The sequence below is a fragment of the Ochlerotatus camptorhynchus genome, unplaced genomic scaffold, assembly GCF_037179485.1.
Source record: "Ochlerotatus camptorhynchus isolate MF236.1 unplaced genomic scaffold, CSIRO-AGI_Acam_v1.1 ptg000367l, whole genome shotgun sequence".
In the NCBI taxonomy this organism is placed as follows: Eukaryota; Metazoa; Arthropoda; class Insecta; order Diptera; family Culicidae; genus Ochlerotatus; species Ochlerotatus camptorhynchus.
Window position 1 is genome coordinate 2,118,295 of NW_027040855.1, and position 19,120 is coordinate 2,137,414.

At 40.7% G+C, this 19,120-nt stretch overlaps 1 pseudogene; it reads left to right on the top strand.

Annotated features, from left to right (window-relative positions):
- Positions 1-14,605: 14,605 nt before the first annotated feature.
- LOC135709904 (heterogeneous nuclear ribonucleoprotein L-like) lies at positions 14,606-16,074 on the top strand (annotated as a pseudogene).
- The last annotated feature ends 3,046 nt before the right edge of the window (positions 16,075-19,120 follow it).

Consider the following 19,120-nt stretch of genomic DNA (forward strand, 5'->3'; position numbering starts at 1 on the left):
TTCCTCATTCACGACTTGTGGTGGCCCCATTCGAATTGATGGTGGGATGGAAGTACCAAGGTACCTTTCCTAGTCTGTGGGGAGACCAAAATGGCAAGGACCTTGACCGTGCAGATCTACGAGACCACGACGCAGAATCGAAGCTTTGCAGACCAGGTCGTGGTGCTAAAGAGTCCGATATCAACGTTGGAGACGTGGTTCTGCTTGCACAACAGCAAAAGTCTAAGACAGATCCTATTTTTTCGTCGGAACGATTCAAAGTTGTAGCTAGGGAGGGAGCAAAAGTTGTAATAATGAGTCAAACTGGCGTTCGGTATACAAGAAACGTTCGGGAAATAAAAAATCACCAAACTTCGGGATTCCGGTTACTTCAGTGGACGATGAATTTCTTGATGAAGCGGTTGGTAACGAAATAACAAGACTGGATATTGCAGGGACTTCAACGAATGAAAACATGAATCCACTCCAGCATTGGGATGAAGCTGATGAGCCTCGAACACTTCGCCGTAGGAATTTGATCAAACGTCCAACAAGATTCGACGATAATTTCCTTTACCAAGTATTTCACTAGATTGCGCTGAGCAAAAATGATAAAGAATCACATAGATGAAGACTAACTAACTTATTTTTTCATTGTTTAAAGATCATCATGAGTCGGCTATTTTCAAATAAAATCCACAGCCCTGGAATTAGGTATAACTGAGCTAATTTGTTCTGATCGGGTTGTGACTTCAGCTTTGCTAGTTCCCGAGAACTATTGAAAGCTCCGGTGACTTCTTGAAGTTCTTTAGAAGTTCAAGAGCTTAACTGCATGATCCTTAACTTTTTTTTCCTTTATTTGTTTTCCGTCGACGGCTTTACTTCCCTTCCGTAGGAATGCGTGATCAGAGATGTTATGCCTCAGAACATCCCGGCGGCACCGGATTGAACCCAGGCCTGCTAGGGTGAGAGGTAATCACGCTCACCACTACACCACCGGTGCCGCTCGATGATCCTTAATTGTCTAAACATTTGAAGAACTCATCTTTTCTTTAATTTAGTAGAATTGTCTGATCATTATAAATCACAAGAAATTTTAGAACTCCTGGATCTTCTGAATTCAACAAGAATACCCTTTTCATGAACACATTCTTACTGATGTTAACCATGAAAAAAATTATGTTTGGCTTTATTTTGAAATTTGAACGATTTCATAAAAAAAATAAATCCGCTCAAGATTTCTTAGTTAACATGCATTGTTTTAAGGTGACCAGGATGATGATGATTGAGATAACCACTAAAGTAGCAAAGCGCTTGCCTCCTGAATGGACTTTTTTTTAAATATATTTTGAATCTATATTTTTATTTATTGATTTATCGGTATAGTCTTAGGTAGAGTCGGTATGAAGCTTGAGTTATTTGAGTAAAACATTCAATATTCAACTTTTTCCGTAGTGGAACTTGCTCATTTGGAAGCTAAAGGGTGATACGGTCAAAATTTGGTCAATATCAACTTGACGTATTTCTTTCAATTTTGAATTTAAAAAACCTGAACACCCCTCATTTTGAAGGTGTGTGTGTGTAGAATGTTGCTCCTATTTTGATTTTGGAATTCACTCTTCAGTTGTCAAAATGCCGTCCAAGCAAGAAGAGCAGCGTATCAAAATTTTGCTCGAGCATCGCGAAAATCCGAGCTACTCGCACGCAAAGTTGGCAAAATCGCTAAAAGTTGCCAAATCAACCGTTACAAATGTAATTAAAGTGTTTGGGGAACGTTTGTCGACAGCCAGGAAGTCTGGATCGGGGGGAAATCGAAAACCGGAAGCCGCTGAGACGACAAAGAGAGTTGCCGGTAGTTTCAAGCGAAACCCTAACCTCTCTCTCCGAGATGCCGCAAATAAGCTGGGTGTATCGTCTACAACCGTGCATCGAGCCAAAAAACGAGCCGGACTATCGACTTACAAGAAGGTAGTGACTCCAAATCGCGATGATAAACAAAATACGACGGCCAAAGCGCGATCCCGGAGGCTGTACACGACGATGCTGACGAAGTTTGACTGTGTGGTAATGGACGACGAAACCTACGTCAAAGCCGACTACAAGCAGCTTCCGGGACAGGAGTTTTATACGGCAAAAGGAAGGGGAAAGGTAGCAGATGTTTTCAAGCACATGAAACTGTCAAAGTTCGCAAATAAATATCTGGTTTGGCAAGCCGTCTGTACCTGTGGCTTGAAAAGCAGCATTTTCATAGCTTCCGGGACTGTCAACCAAGAAATTTACGTGAAAGAGTGTTTGAATAAACGTCTGCTGCCTTTCCTAAAGAAACACGGTTGTTTCGTACTGTTTTGGCCGGATTTGGCATCTTGCCATTACGGTAAAAAGGCCATGGAGTGGTACGCCGCCAACAACGTGCAGGTGGTTCCCAAGGACAAGAACCCTCCCAACACGCCAGAGCTCCGCCCAATTGAGAAATACTGGGCTATTGTCAAGCGGAACCTAAAGAAGACCAAAAAACTGCTAAGGGCGAGCAGCAGTTCAAGGCAAACTGGCTTTCTGCGGCGAAGAAGGTGGACAAGGTGGCTGTACAAAATCTGATGGCAGGGGTCAAGCGTAAGGCCCGGCAATTCGGATTTGGAAAAGCGGAAGCCTAACTGAATATTTTTCCTGAATTTTATACTAATTGAACTTGAAAAAGAAATTTAATTTGATTTTTTAAATAAACGATTTCACCGATTTACACGCGTTTTCCCTTGACCAAATTTTGACCGTATCACCCTTTATTCGGAGGGATGATCAATTTCATAATAAGTTATCATGTAGGAAGATAGAGTTCTCATAGCTACAGGGTGTTTCAGAATAACTGTCACCGATTTCACAAATATGCAATTTTCAATTGGTAAAATGGGTATATGTCAAGGGGTTGGTCACTCTACACAGTGTGCCAAAATCAAACTTAGGCACACCCGGGTGCAGTCATTGGCGTTGTTTGGCACCCATGGTTACAATTTGTATGATCTTTAAAGTTACTGGCAACACTGACATTTTTCTGCGACTGCGCAGTGTGCATGTGTCAAAATGGTATTGATGTTGCCACTCCTAGTCAAATTATTTTCAAAACAACCGTGAATCTCCACCAAGTCTCGCCATGGATTCTCAAAATCGTTACACCCGTGACGGCAGTCGCATCCACATTTCCTCCCAGACGAAGAATAGCTAACAGGGATATCTTGACCTGACCGAGGTTTCCGGCCATGGCTACATGAACTAGCGATGCAGCTCCCACGGCTGCTGCTGGTCCGTATTTTTTTTACGAATTTTAGAGGAAACGGACCAGCTGAAGGAACAGCAGCAGCAACTAAAGCAGCAGCAACTAAAGCAGCAGCAACTAAAGCGGCAGCAACTAAAGCAGCAGCAGCACTGGAAGCACACAGTTCGAAAAGTAGTGTAAATTTCTGTTCAATATGATGCACACAAATGGAGCGTCATATATCATATAAGTTTACATTATATATCATGTAAAGTTCTAGCACAATTCATGCAATATAGCAAATATTGTATACAAAAGCCCATCTTTGTAAACAACATTGTTTACAAGTTGCTCGGTTGTGTGAAATTAAATTTAAGTTTACGTGAATGAATGTTTACATCACAATTAAAATTCAGAATTTTTATCTGTGCAGCCGCAGCCGTGGGAGCTGCATCGCTAATTCGTGTAGCCGTGGCCGACGCTGGAAATCTTTAGCCGGTCACGACAAGCGGTGCTTGAGTTTAAATCGGAAAGTCAACAACCAAACAAAAACTATACCATCTGACAATTCGAACTGCTCGAATACATCCATGGCGGTGGCTGCTACACCAATTATGGTATATGTTCAAGTATTTTTGTTTAAAGTGTGTAAAAATATCAGCTTGTATTGATAGTAGGATTTGAAATTTCATTCGATTTAGATTTCAAGCAGTCATGGACGTGAAAATGGAGCATGTCATAAATCTATATAAAATCGTGAGTTATCTTTTAGAAGCTGAAATCTCTTTGAAAGAATGAAACATACATTTTTTGCGTCATTATAGAGGAAAATAGGAACCATGCGTGGAAAATCCATTCAATAGCAGAGCTTAGACGCATCGCCAGGACACCAAAAGTGCAGGAACTAAAGCATGCGTGCCAGCTGTGGTTCAGTTTTCGTGACAAATTTGGCTGGTAATTAAAGGGAGAGAGATTTGAATTAAAGTATGTTCAGTTGAAGATTATATATGTAGTATATTTGGAATATACTGATATCAAAAATTCATGCAAGCGTTCAATAGTTATGACCATTTTTATAAGTGACAGTTATTCTGAATCACCCTATAAATTGATCGTAACTGATCCGTATACATTCCAGGAAACTTACTTCTACGTGAAGCCAACAATTTACATAGTTGAAGATGCTAATTTCTTACTTAGGGGAAATACCCCTCCCCATTCCTCTCCAACGGGGGAGTCTCGCTTTCTACTATCTATATGCAATTTTCACAATTTTCGCTGCTGTACTCTAACGGAACTATCAATTCTATACTTTCATCTCCTCATCTATCGTCTACAAATTACCACTTTAGTCTGTTATTTGAAATTAGCATCTTCAACTATGTTTGGACATGTTTCGTTGCTATTGACAGTCCCGTCGTGGTTGATATATTAGATCATTTGATCTGAACTCCTGGGCCTAGAACATCGTATATTCATGGTAGTAGATCGTAAATAATGCGCATAGACTCCATAGATCTGCATGGATATGTTTCACTAGTAAGGATATTGTCTCAGTTGTGTATGAAGTACAGTCATATTCCTTGAAAAATCTACGCGATTTTTCTCAGATGAAAGGCCGCAGCACTCAACATAGGGGAAATGGATGTATTGTCGGCCTAAATGCCCATAATTTGGGCCCATACATAAATTCAGGAATCGACTAAATTTTCAATAGCGACCAAAAATATCCATTAGTATCGTCCCAATGACATCAAGATAAAATTGATAAATAGCAGATATTTAGCGATGGGCCCAATCTTAGATCCAAAGGCCAATATTGGAGCCATTTCCCCTACCACATATTTCATGATTTTATTAAGTACAATCATCACAACTCCACGAGAGACACGGCTGTTCGTCGTAGCAGGCAAACACCGCGTGGAATTTTGGGCTAATGCGCACCCCGGTGTCATGCTAGATTCAGTGAATCAATCAGTATTTAATAGAATGATCTGAACTCCACGAAGATTTGAAGAATATTGAACATATGTGAATAAATCGTAAATGGTGCATATAGACTCTACGAATTTGTTTGAACCTAGGGACAGGCACACCGCCATTCTTTTCTTAGGCAGCATAAAAATTGAAAACAAAGCAATCAAATCTAAACCCAAGCTTGGATTTGCGGTTATGCTTGCTATGGCTACTTGTTATTAGTATAAATAGGGGTGCCACTTCCCTGGTATAGACATGTTTCGTTGCTTAGGGCGTTGTCAAAGTCGTGGATGATTTAATAGATTATTTGATCTGAAATTCAAAACGACTTGGAGAACCTAGCACATCTTATATACATGGAAATTAAACGCAAATGTTACGTATATGAATCTATGAAATCTACTATATGAATCTGCTTGGGCATGTTTCGATGCAATTGGTATTGTCTTAGGCTCTGAACCATTTGGTGGATTATTTTAACTTTTGGTTAAAAATTGACAGATGGAAAGTTATCGATTAACCCTGCTATCCGAGCATGGTTATTTCTGACAGACAAGAAGTTAAATTTTGACAACCGTAGCTCGAAAACCGGTCGATCGACAGTACGGGGATTTTCGAACATAGAAAATAACTTTCGAAATGTCACTTTTAACCACGAGATAAATTTAACTCGGCAAATGGTTCACAGCCTTAGTCGTAGTTGAACTCTCGTAACGACTGACACGCCTCTAGTGTTGGGAATCGAAAATCTTTGACAGTGGTTTGTTTACACTTCTTTAGAGAACAACTGGTGCAAGTTTTATCAAAGTAGTCGATCGCGTTCAAAAATAATGTAAAATTGAACTCGAACGAATGAAAAATATTGTGCACAAACACCTAAGCTGGCTAAAGTGCTGAAGATGCCGAAAACAACCGTTTGTCTAGTGCTCAAAACCTATAAGGAAACCTTGAGTGTGGAAAGGAATCAGCGGACCTACGAAAAAAAACTGGAACTAGGGATCGTCAGCTGCGCAGCAAGGTGTTGAGGTGCGTTAAAGCCAACCCCGGTCTTTCGATCCGAGATGTTGCCAGAAGGTACAACGCCAACTTTCAAATGGTGCGGACCATCCTTGCCAGGGAAGGATACAAGTCGTACAAAGCCAGTAAACATCCGAACCGGCACATGAAGCAGAATTCCGTGACCAAAAAGCGTGCAAGGCTCTTGGCTTACGACCGTGTTTTGACGAAACACAAGGGCTGCACTTTGATCGATGACGAAACATACGTCAAACTCGATTTTAAGCAGCTTCCCGGTCAAAAGTTTTGCATCGCGACTGGGTGTGGGGATGTGCCGGGAAGATTCAGATTCGTTTTTGCCGACAAGTTCACGAAGAAGGCCATGATTTGGCAAGCGATTTGCAATTGTGGCCTGAAAACGGAACCATTCGTGACATCCTCGACGATGACATCCCAACTTTACATCGAAGAATGCCTGAAAAAGCGTGTATTGCCGTTCATTCGCAAGCATAGGCGCAAATTCATCTTTTGGTCCGATTTGGCCAGCTGCCACTAACCCTGGATGGTTTTTGGAGTGGTATGCTGTCAACAAGATCGATTTTGTCCCCAAGCTAATGAATCCTCCGAATTGCACGGAATTTCGACCAATCGAAAAATACTGGGCAATTTCAAAGCAGTGACTTCGACGAAGCGGCGGGGCAGTCAAAGACATCCAGCAAATGCGGGCAAAATGGAAGAAATGCGCTGATTCCGTATCCGTTTCCACTGTGTGGGCACTAATGGGCTCCATCAAGAGGAAGGCTCTAGATTTCGTTCTAACTGGAGAAATGTAATGATCTAATGAAGTTTTAATAAAAGTACTGTAAAGCAACCATTAATGGACTTTTTAAACTTATTGAATCACGAATTACAGGGCTTTTTGTGCGTACCAATTTACTTTTAGCCAGCCTTTAATTGATGCGCATTGGCCCCATGATTATGTTAGGATATGTTCTGTTGCTAAGAACATTGTGCAAGCCCTGATTGATCAAGTAGATCATATGATCTGCTCTCGTGAACCACCAGTTTTGGGGTAAACCAACCAGGATTTGGTCAACCGTCCGAGAGTTCTGAAGGAGGCTTCAGAAACCAGTTTCCTACCTAGCTCTTGCCAATCGAAATTGTTACCCATTAACCTCGAGCCCGCCACGAGTAATTGGTACCCAATACTAACCTAGAACTACTGCTGTTTAAAATGTAAATTCAAGCATTGCTGATTTTTGGCTCCGCAAAGTGTCACATACGACTGAACCTAGTAAATAAACGAACTAATTAAAAAAAAAACCAGAAAGGGGGTACCAAAATCCAAAGTGCCGAAATCAATGTGAGGTAGATGGGTTATTTATTGAATTTGACAGCCACAGCATCTCCTTGGATTTTTCAGATGAAAAAATCTCAAACTTTTACCGCTTTGCGACACCCAATGCCCGATTGAGCCCAAATTTTGCATACGGTCGTTTTTCGAGTCAATAATTGTAAAATTCGATGGTCGCTTTTTCCAAACATTCATTGGCACCCTAATACATATACACATACACATGAGAATCTTGCGTTTCCCGGTTAGGTGAATAAACAAATGTTTTGGTTTGGGTTTGTTTAATATTATAACTGTATGAAATTATTGGAGTGATGAGCAAATTATTAACGGGATATGGTTCTAACATTGTAGCGCCTGAAGGAATACATAAACCATTAAACCGTGATGTACTGATTCGTTATCTGAAACCATAATTAATCACGGGTAACCCTTTTGAATGATATCAAACCAATACTGTATAGTCTCGCTTGGATAAATGCGATTTTTCAAAAAAGAACTGTTTCAATCCACTGCCGATGACGGAACTTAATAATTAGACCACAAAACCAGCACGAAAAGGCGATTCAATCAATAGGACAGTGTTCGTCCATGTTACCAAACTACCGTATCGCGTTATCTTGGTTTACCCTTGTAGGAAAAGAAAAAAACAGTTCCAAGAACCACCCCTCAGTTGTAATTCACGTACATCGTTCAATTAAATCGTGGTTTGAATTCGATGGAGAGAATAAAAAAAAATCGCCAACTGATATCAAAGTGAAAGCGTGAAGTTTTCTCCGGTAAGGGATTTAGGCATTACAACCGAAGCGCACATCGTTGAACCACGCAGCGCGCGGTGGAGCATAAACTTAATGTAACCAAAGCGAAACCTGCGGCCGAACGGGTTGGGACGTACGATCATAAAAGGATAGCGAATAATTGTCACGCTTTTCTTGCAATGAACCTACGCTACCGTTATATTAAAACTGCGGGATAAGCGGTAGGTCACGCGTTCGACCGATATTTACAAAGGAAAGCACGATGAATAAAGGTAATTTTAGAAATGCGAATTCATAACTGCAAAATTGATCCAGTTTAAGGCTGAAGTGTAGTTTATAATAGCCATCCGGTCACCCACAATTAGAGCGTCATATTCCTGAGTGACTCATTTTTTTTCAATTTCCCGATGATCAACAATCTCCCCTCCACCAAAGACCAACATCGGAGGGTCTTAAAATCGCTTATCTGGCCCAAGTCCCATAATTCATTCGTAGCGGTGCAGTGCCATAAAAATTGAGTCATAAAACTGGTAGTATTTGTACTAACTATACGCATCGTGAAGCTTGCGCTTACAAGATTAAATGACCAAAGTGGCCGTTTTATTACAACCGCGATTTTAGCATTTTAGATTACAGCTTACGGTGGCTCTTGGCCACGCAGTCCGGCACCACAACCACCAATACCAGCCAAATGTTGAACTGCAACGAAACGTACACGTCCAAATAAAATACAACAAACGGTGGACATCAGAATAGTTAATTGTTTTTTTTTTATAAGAGCTTTCTTTTGTTATAACCTTCTTCGCGTGTTAAAGCAGAGGAGACTGCATTGATTTTACGACCTTTCCCTAAATCACCCAATTAATTTGTCTCCCGCAATTGCACTTCCTCTTTCTCGGTGTGTCTTCGATTGAAGCTTGATGACCGGCCCAGGCAATCCAGTCACTAATGGACATCGTAAAACCATACCCGGATTGACTGCGTTTGTGTCGAGTAGATTCAATGGGAATTTGCGTTGGGTAATAAAAGAACAGTTTTGGAATCGTAGGCTTATTGTTGATAAAGTTAACTTAAGACCATTTGTACATCGCAATGCAACGCTAATTTTTACCACACCGGTAGACTGCAAGGATGAGAAATAGCGGAAGTACCTTCAGGGTAAATTTTCCCACGACTGCTGGTGGCATCAAGGAAAAGAGCAACCTTGCGAACCCCCGTAGAAAGCGAATGAGGGATTCCCGGACCGGATTGCAATTTGGGACAGGATTGTATTTTTTTCCTCTCGCGTTCTTGATTGGATTCATTTGAATTTTTTTCATCTATTCCCACTTTCGTCCTCTATTCGGAACAGGCGAATTAATCGCGATGAATTACGGAAAGACAACCGAAAATGCGTTGAAATTCGGAGAGTTGTTTTTATTTTTTCTATGAATGCCAAAAAATGCTGAAGGTAGAGTGCATGAAAAGCGTGAGCAATCAGCCGGCAGTGGGAACAAGGTCGGAAAGGATAGAATCCTATGCGTACCTATTTTTGTTTGCTCCATTTCATGGTTGCACAAACACCTTTCTCACATTTCTCTGGTTTTTTTTTGCTGACCCGAATACGCTGCCACATCCTTCAAAGAAATAACAGAAAACGCATTGCTTAAAGGGTAAATGAAGAGGGATCTAAATCCAGACAATGCTTCAAAGTTTTTAATCGTCGCTGGGTTGATGAGGGTGAGATGGTGGGGCTAATGAGGGACGAAAAAAATGAGCTAAAAATGTGAGGAAAAAGGGAAAATCGAATTTTTCAAAGCTATATGTTAAGCGGTATTATCGAGTGTAGAAGTTGCAAAAAGTTTTATGACAAAACTATTCTTATATGGGCACAATTTTGCTGGATGTTCATACCACTAATGCATCTACATGATTTCTTATTGTTTCAGCTTCAATTTATTCATTTGTTTACTACGTAGCGTGAAATAAAAAAAAAAATAAAACATAATGTTATTAATTTCGAGTTGCCGATATAGCTTATGGAAAGAAAATTAAAAAAGGAATAGAAAGGTTGCCGAATAGAAACAATTGTGTGACAACAGTCGTTCATCTGAAAAGTTCAGAGCGCTGTAAAAACGGTCTACTACAGATTTCAATGATACAATTCCTTCGATTGGAAGCAAGCAAATGTCAAAAAAGGAACTGTGCTGTGCACTATTGGCGTTGACGGTTGTCTCTTTGCCAGTAGACTATCCTTACTCCAATGATGTATCTCTTTTACGTGTGTGTAAAAAAGCAGAAAATCTTTCCTCCTGCAGTTAGTCACGAAAAACTGCAAACAAAATCATCACACTCGTCAATGCTAATTAGTATCCTGCACTTGAACTTTTTTCAAAGCAAGAGAGTAGAGAGAGCTCGCTAAAAATTTGAGCTACGTGCGATGTAGGTAAGAGCGCACAAATAAAGGCTGTATTTACTCGAAAAAAGTGAGACACACAAGAATGGTCACCAGAAATTAATTTTAAGTCGGATTTTCTTCAAACTTTCATGGAATAAACTACAACATTATGGTTAGGTTTCTACGTCATTGCTTTATTGGATCTCTCCTCCATAACAGAATGCCCGCATCTTGCCCTTGACACCACTCATAAGCTTTTGGGCAATGGTGGGGCCGAATTATTTTGATACTTTTACCCACTGTTTCTTCAAAGCCAGTGCGTTCTCCAACACCTTAGGTGTTCTACGAACTCTGGCCTTCATGATGATGATGATGATGATAGTGGTTTACCACCCATTGTAGCACGGAAACTAAGTCCGACAGCAGTGGGTTCTCTTCTCTGTTTGTCTTGATCAAGCTTAATAACCTCTGATTGTCCTCAACATGTCACTGTATGATCGATAGGCAAAGTCGCCTATACGCATCTACGGAACAGTCAAGAATCTTCTTCCAGCAACTTGATCAGCCAATTGGTCAAAAAGACAAGCTCCCAAACAGGAAGATGCCCCAATGAGTGGGGAGAAGAGCAAGCCACGAATGCATCCACGAAATGTTATCAACAGGGAGTTGGCATTCCCACTCTCCCCGTCCAAATCGCTTCAATCGGGTGCCCTGTTGGACCGTCCCTTCCCTTTTATATATGTATTTCAATGTATATACGGGTTGATTGTTATGATTATTGTCAATAATACTTACATTTCGATGAAGATCGTGCTACTTGTTTTACCTCTTTTGTGATATTCATCATCACAGAATCCATCCTTGAATCGTAGACCAAGTCCATCAACAATACACTCGTTCCGAGAAGGGGTTCATGGTCATCTTCTTCTCCTTCAGGTTCGCTCACCACCCGGAATGAAGGCTCGGTGTGGTTAGTAATATCAAACAGTGTTGCATGCAAACGAAGAAGAGATACAACCAGGATTAGTTTTTTAAAGTAATAGTTTCGTCTGAATACCCAACTAACCATATCTCAGTGGCATTGTCTCACTCTGAACCTACATTTAAAGTTATTTTGTGATGATATGGTTACTTTGGTACTCACATGAAATGTTGTGCAAGTACCACAAGTTCAGCAACGCCCAACTATGGACAGCTTAATGTTAATATCATTTACTCTTTGAATCAGCGTACACCAACATGATAATCTTCAAAGAAACACCTCAGAATGTATAGAGATAAAGCTGAAAAATACAGTTTTAACTGATGGTACTTTATAAACATCAAACTGTTCAATATTGGACCCTGGCAACACACAGCGCCTGCACGGTAATGTGGGCCGTCAGAATGGTTCATCGGTTGTGAAGTGAAGTGCTTCTTAAACTGAAGCGATACATTTCTCAATTTTTCAACGTTATCCTAAGGTAAACTTAATACTATCACCCATAAGCCCGTCCACGCCCGAAACCCATCCACCACACAAAATCAAATAAAAATGTTTCTGTATGACAAACACGTCCAGACATAAACGAGAATATGGGTGCATATCTTCACTGTAACAACTACGGGTAATCATCGAAAGTACTTGCATTTTACCGAAGACAACAAATCAAGAAGACTGGCTACTCTTCCATTTTCTCATACGAACTCTATGAGACACGTAAAATCGCGTCATCTGCCGCTCAAAGGTAAATGCTTCGAACGAATTTGATAGCAAAGATTACATCCTCAGACGAAGGGTTTGTGTATTTGCTCATTTTTCTAAGCGGTTCTTCCACCTTTACTCAAGCGCAGCGTTACTGTATCTGTCGCTTGAATTTTGGCAAAGTTGCCAGCCTTCTTGATTTGTTGTCTTCGATTTTACTCAGGCACTTTTGAGCAAACTGCAATCACTCTCTCATACTCGAGTGCCACGACCAAATTGGCACAACGACGCCCTATACGCTATCTGACCAAAGCGCAGGGCGAATTCTGGCCTTCATGATGGTCCAAAACTTCTCAATCGGGCGAAGTTTCGGTGAGTTCGGTGGGTTAACATCTTTTGGTACAAAAACAACATTGTTGTCTCTGTACCAGTCTATCACCGGCCGCGCCTAGTGGCAGACTGCCAAATCCGGCCAAAACAGCGTCTCGCCTCCGTGAGACCGCAGGAAGGGTAGGAGGCACTTCTGGAGGCATTCGTCCCGGTAGATTTGCCAGTTGATGATGCCCGTATGGCTGGCTCATCTTGCCAGACCAAGAACTTTTTGGTGAATTTGTCCACCTTCTTCTTCCTTACCTCCTCAAGAACGGCCAACCGTGATGTGGCAACGTAAAACTCCTGCCCTGGCAACTGTGAGTCTCGTCGTCCATCACGACGCACCTCGGTTTCGTCAGCCACTCCCGTTACAGCTTCCTGGCGCGTGTTTTGGCCATCGTGTTTTGTTTGTCATTCCGGTTCGGTGCCTTCCAGACTTTGTAGACGTGGATGTCGGCACGTTTCATCGTTTTTTGGACAAACCAGAAAGAAACATCTGCCTCCTTCGCCGTATCGCGGATCGAAAGATTCGGCCGATGCTTGAACAGACTCAACAGCTTCCTGACTGATTTTCCACGACGGCGCCCAAGATTTTTTTGCAGATCTGCTCTTGCTCCGATGCCATCTCGATAACCACTTGACAGATTGTGAATTCTGTCAGTGTAAACATGACAACAGCCAGAATTTTCTGCGCGTTCGAACAAACATGACGTACGTTTTGTTTTCATATATATTTTCGGTTGATGATGGTGAGTGAAACTAATCACCGTTGCAACAGACATTTGGTATTTTTCAATAGTGACCTATTGAAAATTAACTAAGTGTTCATTTTAACAGATTGGTAGATAAATTTCCAATCGTTTGGCTTGTTTAGAATTAAAATCTATCTGCTATTGGTCGAAACCTGATCTCTATTCGTAATGCTGTGCATTTTGGTTTTTTGAAATTGCGTGGATTCTATAGATCCTGTGGAGATCTATCTAGCCTTGATGTATGTGTTGGTAGAGGGAAAAATGTAAACTTTGCGGGCGACGATGTCTTAACACTCGAAAGCAATTTTGTGAAATATGAAGTAAAAAAATCCTAGCTAGTTCTGCATGATGATTTTGTTTGATTTTATTTATTTGTAAAGTCGCCGGGAAATACCAGCTGGCGATTTGTTTTTTATGATAACTCCTCACTTGAAAACAGGCAAAAACTCACAAACAGGCTGCTTTTTCATGATATACAGTGTGATAATTCAATAATCAATAAATTATCTCAACATTTAGTGGCAAACCTTTCATAAATTTTGGTAATATACCAAAAATTCTATAATCCACATTAAATTTCATATGTAAGCGCCGATCGAAACAATCTTTTCGACGTCACTACAAGGGTGATTGATTAAACGAAAGAAACGAATCGTGCGGAGTGAAAGCCGAGGAAAAACTAATTGCACCAATATATTCAGGCCTACAATTCCACACCTTCTATAGAAAGGTATTCCCTATTCGTGTACCCCCATATAGAAATCAAAGACGTAGTCCTACGTCAAAAGTACATTCCATTATCACCAGTTCCAAATCAATGTTAACAAAAACAACATTGTCCGTGTTAATTCTATAGCATGCAAGGGATGGTCACTCTACACACAGTGTGTCGCAGCTGTTCCGGCAGTGCCAAGATGTCATTGAACTGACTTTTGTTTGCTTGTGAATAATGCCTTGTTTGACAACCCTGTATTTTTTCAGTGCTTGTTTTTGTTTTGTTTTTCAAAACCTGAGATGACCTGGTAGTAGGAAGAACATTTCCTTTCCGAGATACGGACCTTTCGGGTGGAGTTTCACCTAGTACGAGTCTACGTTGAATGAGGAAAAGTTCCAGGTTTTTCAACAGCGTTTATTATGCTAGGCTGTCCCGAGTGATAAGTTGAGCATAGTGAGGTGTCGCGACATTTTCTCAACCCTTTCTCCCTCTTTGCTTGCCCGTGTGTGCTAGTAAATAAAGCTCAATTTCAATGATCATGGCGTTCAACGGAAACGGTGCCGGCGAAGGCCAGGACGGGCCGCACAACAAGCGCCTCTGTACCGGCCAGGAGATGATCAAGACGGTTCCGCTCAATAGCCGGAACAAAAATAACATCAACGTAACAGATGAGCCTCAGCGAAAGTACGAGGTAGCAACCCGGCCCAACCATATCCTGCTGTTCAACATTATTAATCCAGTCTATCCTATTACGGTCTACACACCATCTGCTCACCCAACGGTGCAACGTATCAAGATATTCAAGAAGAATGGAGTCCAAGCTATGGTTGAGTTTGACAGCATTGAATCCGAAAACAGAACCCGCGATGCATTGAACGAACAGCTGTGACATCTACTACGGTTGCTGCACACTGAAGATCGACTATGCCAAGCCAGAAAAACACAATGTTTACAAAAACGACACAGACTCCAGTTGGGACTACACATTGGCAGCAGCCGTATCCAAGGATGCCTGCAACGGATGAGCCCCGATGCTAAACGATCCTACCATCTTCGGCACAAGGCCCACCCCGTACAACGACCGTCAAGCATTAGTCAACCATGGTCCTAAACCAGCCCTTCTGGGAGCCGGCGGAGGAAACGGATTTGCACCGAATTTTTCTCCGCCCGAGTTTCATCCATCGGAAAACTGAAAACCAACACTGACCGGAACATACGTCGGACTGATGAAGGACGCACCGCTGACCCAAAACGGACCAGCCAACTTAATTCAACCGGCACAGCAACAGGGCGCAGTGATGCTGGTCTACGGACTCGAAAACAACACAGCCATCATCGATAAGCTGTTCAATCTGTTCTGCCTGTACGGAAATGTTGTCAGGATAAAGTTCCTAAGGACCAAAGAGCATCCAGCACTTGAACAACCTTCCAATCGGAAAAGATGGTAGCAGATTGCACCCGGTATGTCCGAGGATCTGCTTCTGACTGCTATCACCACCAAGGACTGGCACCCGTCGCAAGTGCGAATGTTCCCGCTGAAATCGGAAGTTCCTCCTCCGGTCGTTCCCGATCGTAGCCATAACGGTGTACGTCTTCTTGAAGTGCAACAACAGCGCGATCGATCACAAAGGCACAACATTCCCGTTCATTATGAAGATGTGCTTCTCCTCGTCCAAGAGGATGAACGGTGCGTGTAGCAACGAGAATATCGAAAACATGGGCATGGGCATGGCACTGGCACCTGGCAACCTAATGTCGGAAGCGGCCGCGACAGGCTCCGCCGTAGCAGCAGCGTCCGGTGGTGTGACGCCCATTTCGGTGACGGGCTACTCTCTCAAATCCGAAAACGATGAACCAATGTAAGATGGAGTTCATGTCCTCAGAAGGAAAGCAAAAGCAACGACGAGACTTGGTGGAGATTCACGGTTGTGTATTGAAAAAAATTGATTATATTGTGGCAATATCAATTACAAATTTTGACAGTGTTGCCAGTAACTTTAAAGATCAGAAAAATTGTAACAATGCACCCAACCGGGGAATGTAAGATTTGCTTACAATTATGTGGGATTCATCATCAGAGGGTATTAGTGGAGACCGCATGAACTGAGGATGTGATATACCTAGCTGCGGTCCAATGCAAGAAAATTGGAGACTGAAAAATGTAGAGTGTATTAGTGAGGTAAATTAGTTATGTCGAAAAAAATAGGAATCAGATTGCCGACTGAACTCGAACCACGAACGTTGCGATTATCAGACCTGTGCTTTCTCTACTGCTCTCTCCATGCTTCTGAATATGGATAGCCTAAAAGCAAACATGAAGCGCTCATTTTCTCGCTTATTCGACTTCGTATGCCTTTTCTGCTGGAGAGATTCGAGGCAAGTGTGTGTGTCGTTCTACAATGTTCTACAATGTGCGTCGTTCTACAAGCTTACTGGTATAGTCGAAAGCGTAGATAGAACACGAAATAAAAAAGACAAAAACCATTATATCGCCTGCATGGTCAATTTCTAACATTCGTTGCGATGTTCATGAACAGAGTATGATAGGAAACGGAACTAACATTCATTGTAATAGATTTTTGGTTTGCGTGTGGGTGCCAAACAGTGCCAATGACTGTGCCCAGGTGTGACCAAGCTTATTTTTGGCACACTGTGTGTAGTGGCCAACCCCTTGATAGTATGGAACAATGTTATACTTCACTCAAACTTTTAAAAATGTTGATTTCTTGGAATATAAGCCCAATCTGCATGAGCGCACATTTTTCATTAGCATTTGCTCATAGCCCAAGCCACAATTTTCGTTATATCATGCTCTTTAAGACTATGATATAGGCTTGAAGAGTACGTTAAAACCTCGATAAAACTTGAAATGTTACTTGGAAGCTTAAGCTTATTGCACGTCTTTACGTGCAAACACACAGATGTGTGTGTTTACTCGACTGTGCTTTATGTTGTTTATGTTGTTCTCTAGCACTGGTCATATGTGTACTCTACATAGAGAAAATCCCCATACAAAGGAACGAACTGCTTAGATTGACGAGATTACGTAAAATTCCCTAAATATTGGAGCTGCATGTCACTTGAATGAATTCAGAACCCTGATTAACAAATATCACTAGCCCAAATGATTGAACTATTTCACAATGCAATGGTTTGAATGATACCCCGAACACGTTGTTAAGCACTTTTTATGAGCTGGTTGGACATGCTATCTAACATGAAGCTTTAGTGTGATAATTTATTATCTAGATAATGGTCTTAGAAGAGTGTAGGTAGATAGTTTTGTTAGAGAACGGCAGTATGAAAATTTAATAGAAATTGAAAATGAGCGAAGGGCCATTAATGCGACAGTGCAAGTCAAACGCACACTCTTTGCCTAACCCGTACGATGTACGTGGAGATTCGAAGTATGTCTTCAAATCTACAGTCCGGCATTACGGGGTTGGGCGGTGGACAATTAGAACTTTTATTTTTTGTGGGCCAGTCTAATACCTAGCTTAGCTTAGACAGACTTCACATATCAATGGTTGCTACTCTGTGATTGATTAGAATCAGTGAAATTGTGCAATGAATCAACGGAATGGGGCTGGGAGTTACTGTCCATTATTATTGTACACGTTTCAGTTCCAGGCGAAATAGGTTAAAAATAATAAAACATCGACTCGATCTGTATAGTGGGCACCGCCGGAGAAGAACCAGCGTTCGGCTGAAAGTCTCCTTAATAAAGATAACTAACTAACTAACTAACTAACTATTGTGGGCAATCATTCACATTTTTGTAAAAGGTCGGCCAGTCCACACTGTATTTTTTTTTCAAAATGGCGTCATTTTTCAATACATTGTAGCACAAAAACGTAATTTCGGACCGAAATTGTTGTATAGAAAAAAAAGTTATCCTTAAAAAAATATACATGGTATTTTTTAGATTAATTTTGAATGAAAATTTCTTAAATGTTACAAATTCAAATATCTCAAAAAGCATATCTTCAATATTTATTATTATTATTTTTAATAAAGCTCAACATTTTGTCGTATTTTTAAACTTCATTTAAGCAAGCTTTTTATTTAATTTTTGCATAAATAACTATGTAGATGCCTCAAATATTATTTTCTGTGTATAAATTACGTAAAACAGTGTAACAGAAAAAGATAAAAAAAAAATTGGACCCAAAGTTCGTTTTCATTGATTTTTGTACATTTTCAAGTGTTCTTGGTTTTAAATATTCCAAAAGTTTCCATTCTTGAACTCTTTTATTTAAATATGTACAAGTTGAAGATATGCTTTTTTAAATATTTGAGTTTTAATAATTTTTATGAAAGTCTTTTTTTTCTCTTCAACTTTTTTTCAGACGATCAGAAGTAACGTTTTCGTGCCAAAATTTATTGAAAAATGACCATGTCGCCATTCTGAAAAAAAAAAATGCAACATTCAAAATGGCAGAATTTTTGTAAAAATGTGAAAGATTACCCATAACACTCAATTATGCAAAGTTTTATGCAAATTGAAAAGGTCGAGTTTTTCAGATTCGTCATTTGGCGTGGAACTGCTAATTTTAAAAAGTAATAACGATGCCGGCCACGTTCTTGCAGTTAGGAGAGCTGTGGGTTAGACGGACAATTGATTGTTTGATGGCTCAACTACGCTTAGTTTATGATATTCATTTCAGAATACATAACATGGTAAGGGAGATGTCACATGTGAAAATATAAACAAAAGCAACTAAAAATTGCTCTTTTGGAGATGTGACATAAATTTCTATATATACACTTAGAAAAAAATCATGTAAATTTTAGGTGCTCTAAGAGTGACATATACGAGCGTCAATTTTGACATAAATTTTAGTCATAACAGACGCGAAATATAGCTCAATCAAACGTACTTTTCGTCGAGCAACGAACATTCAGTCTA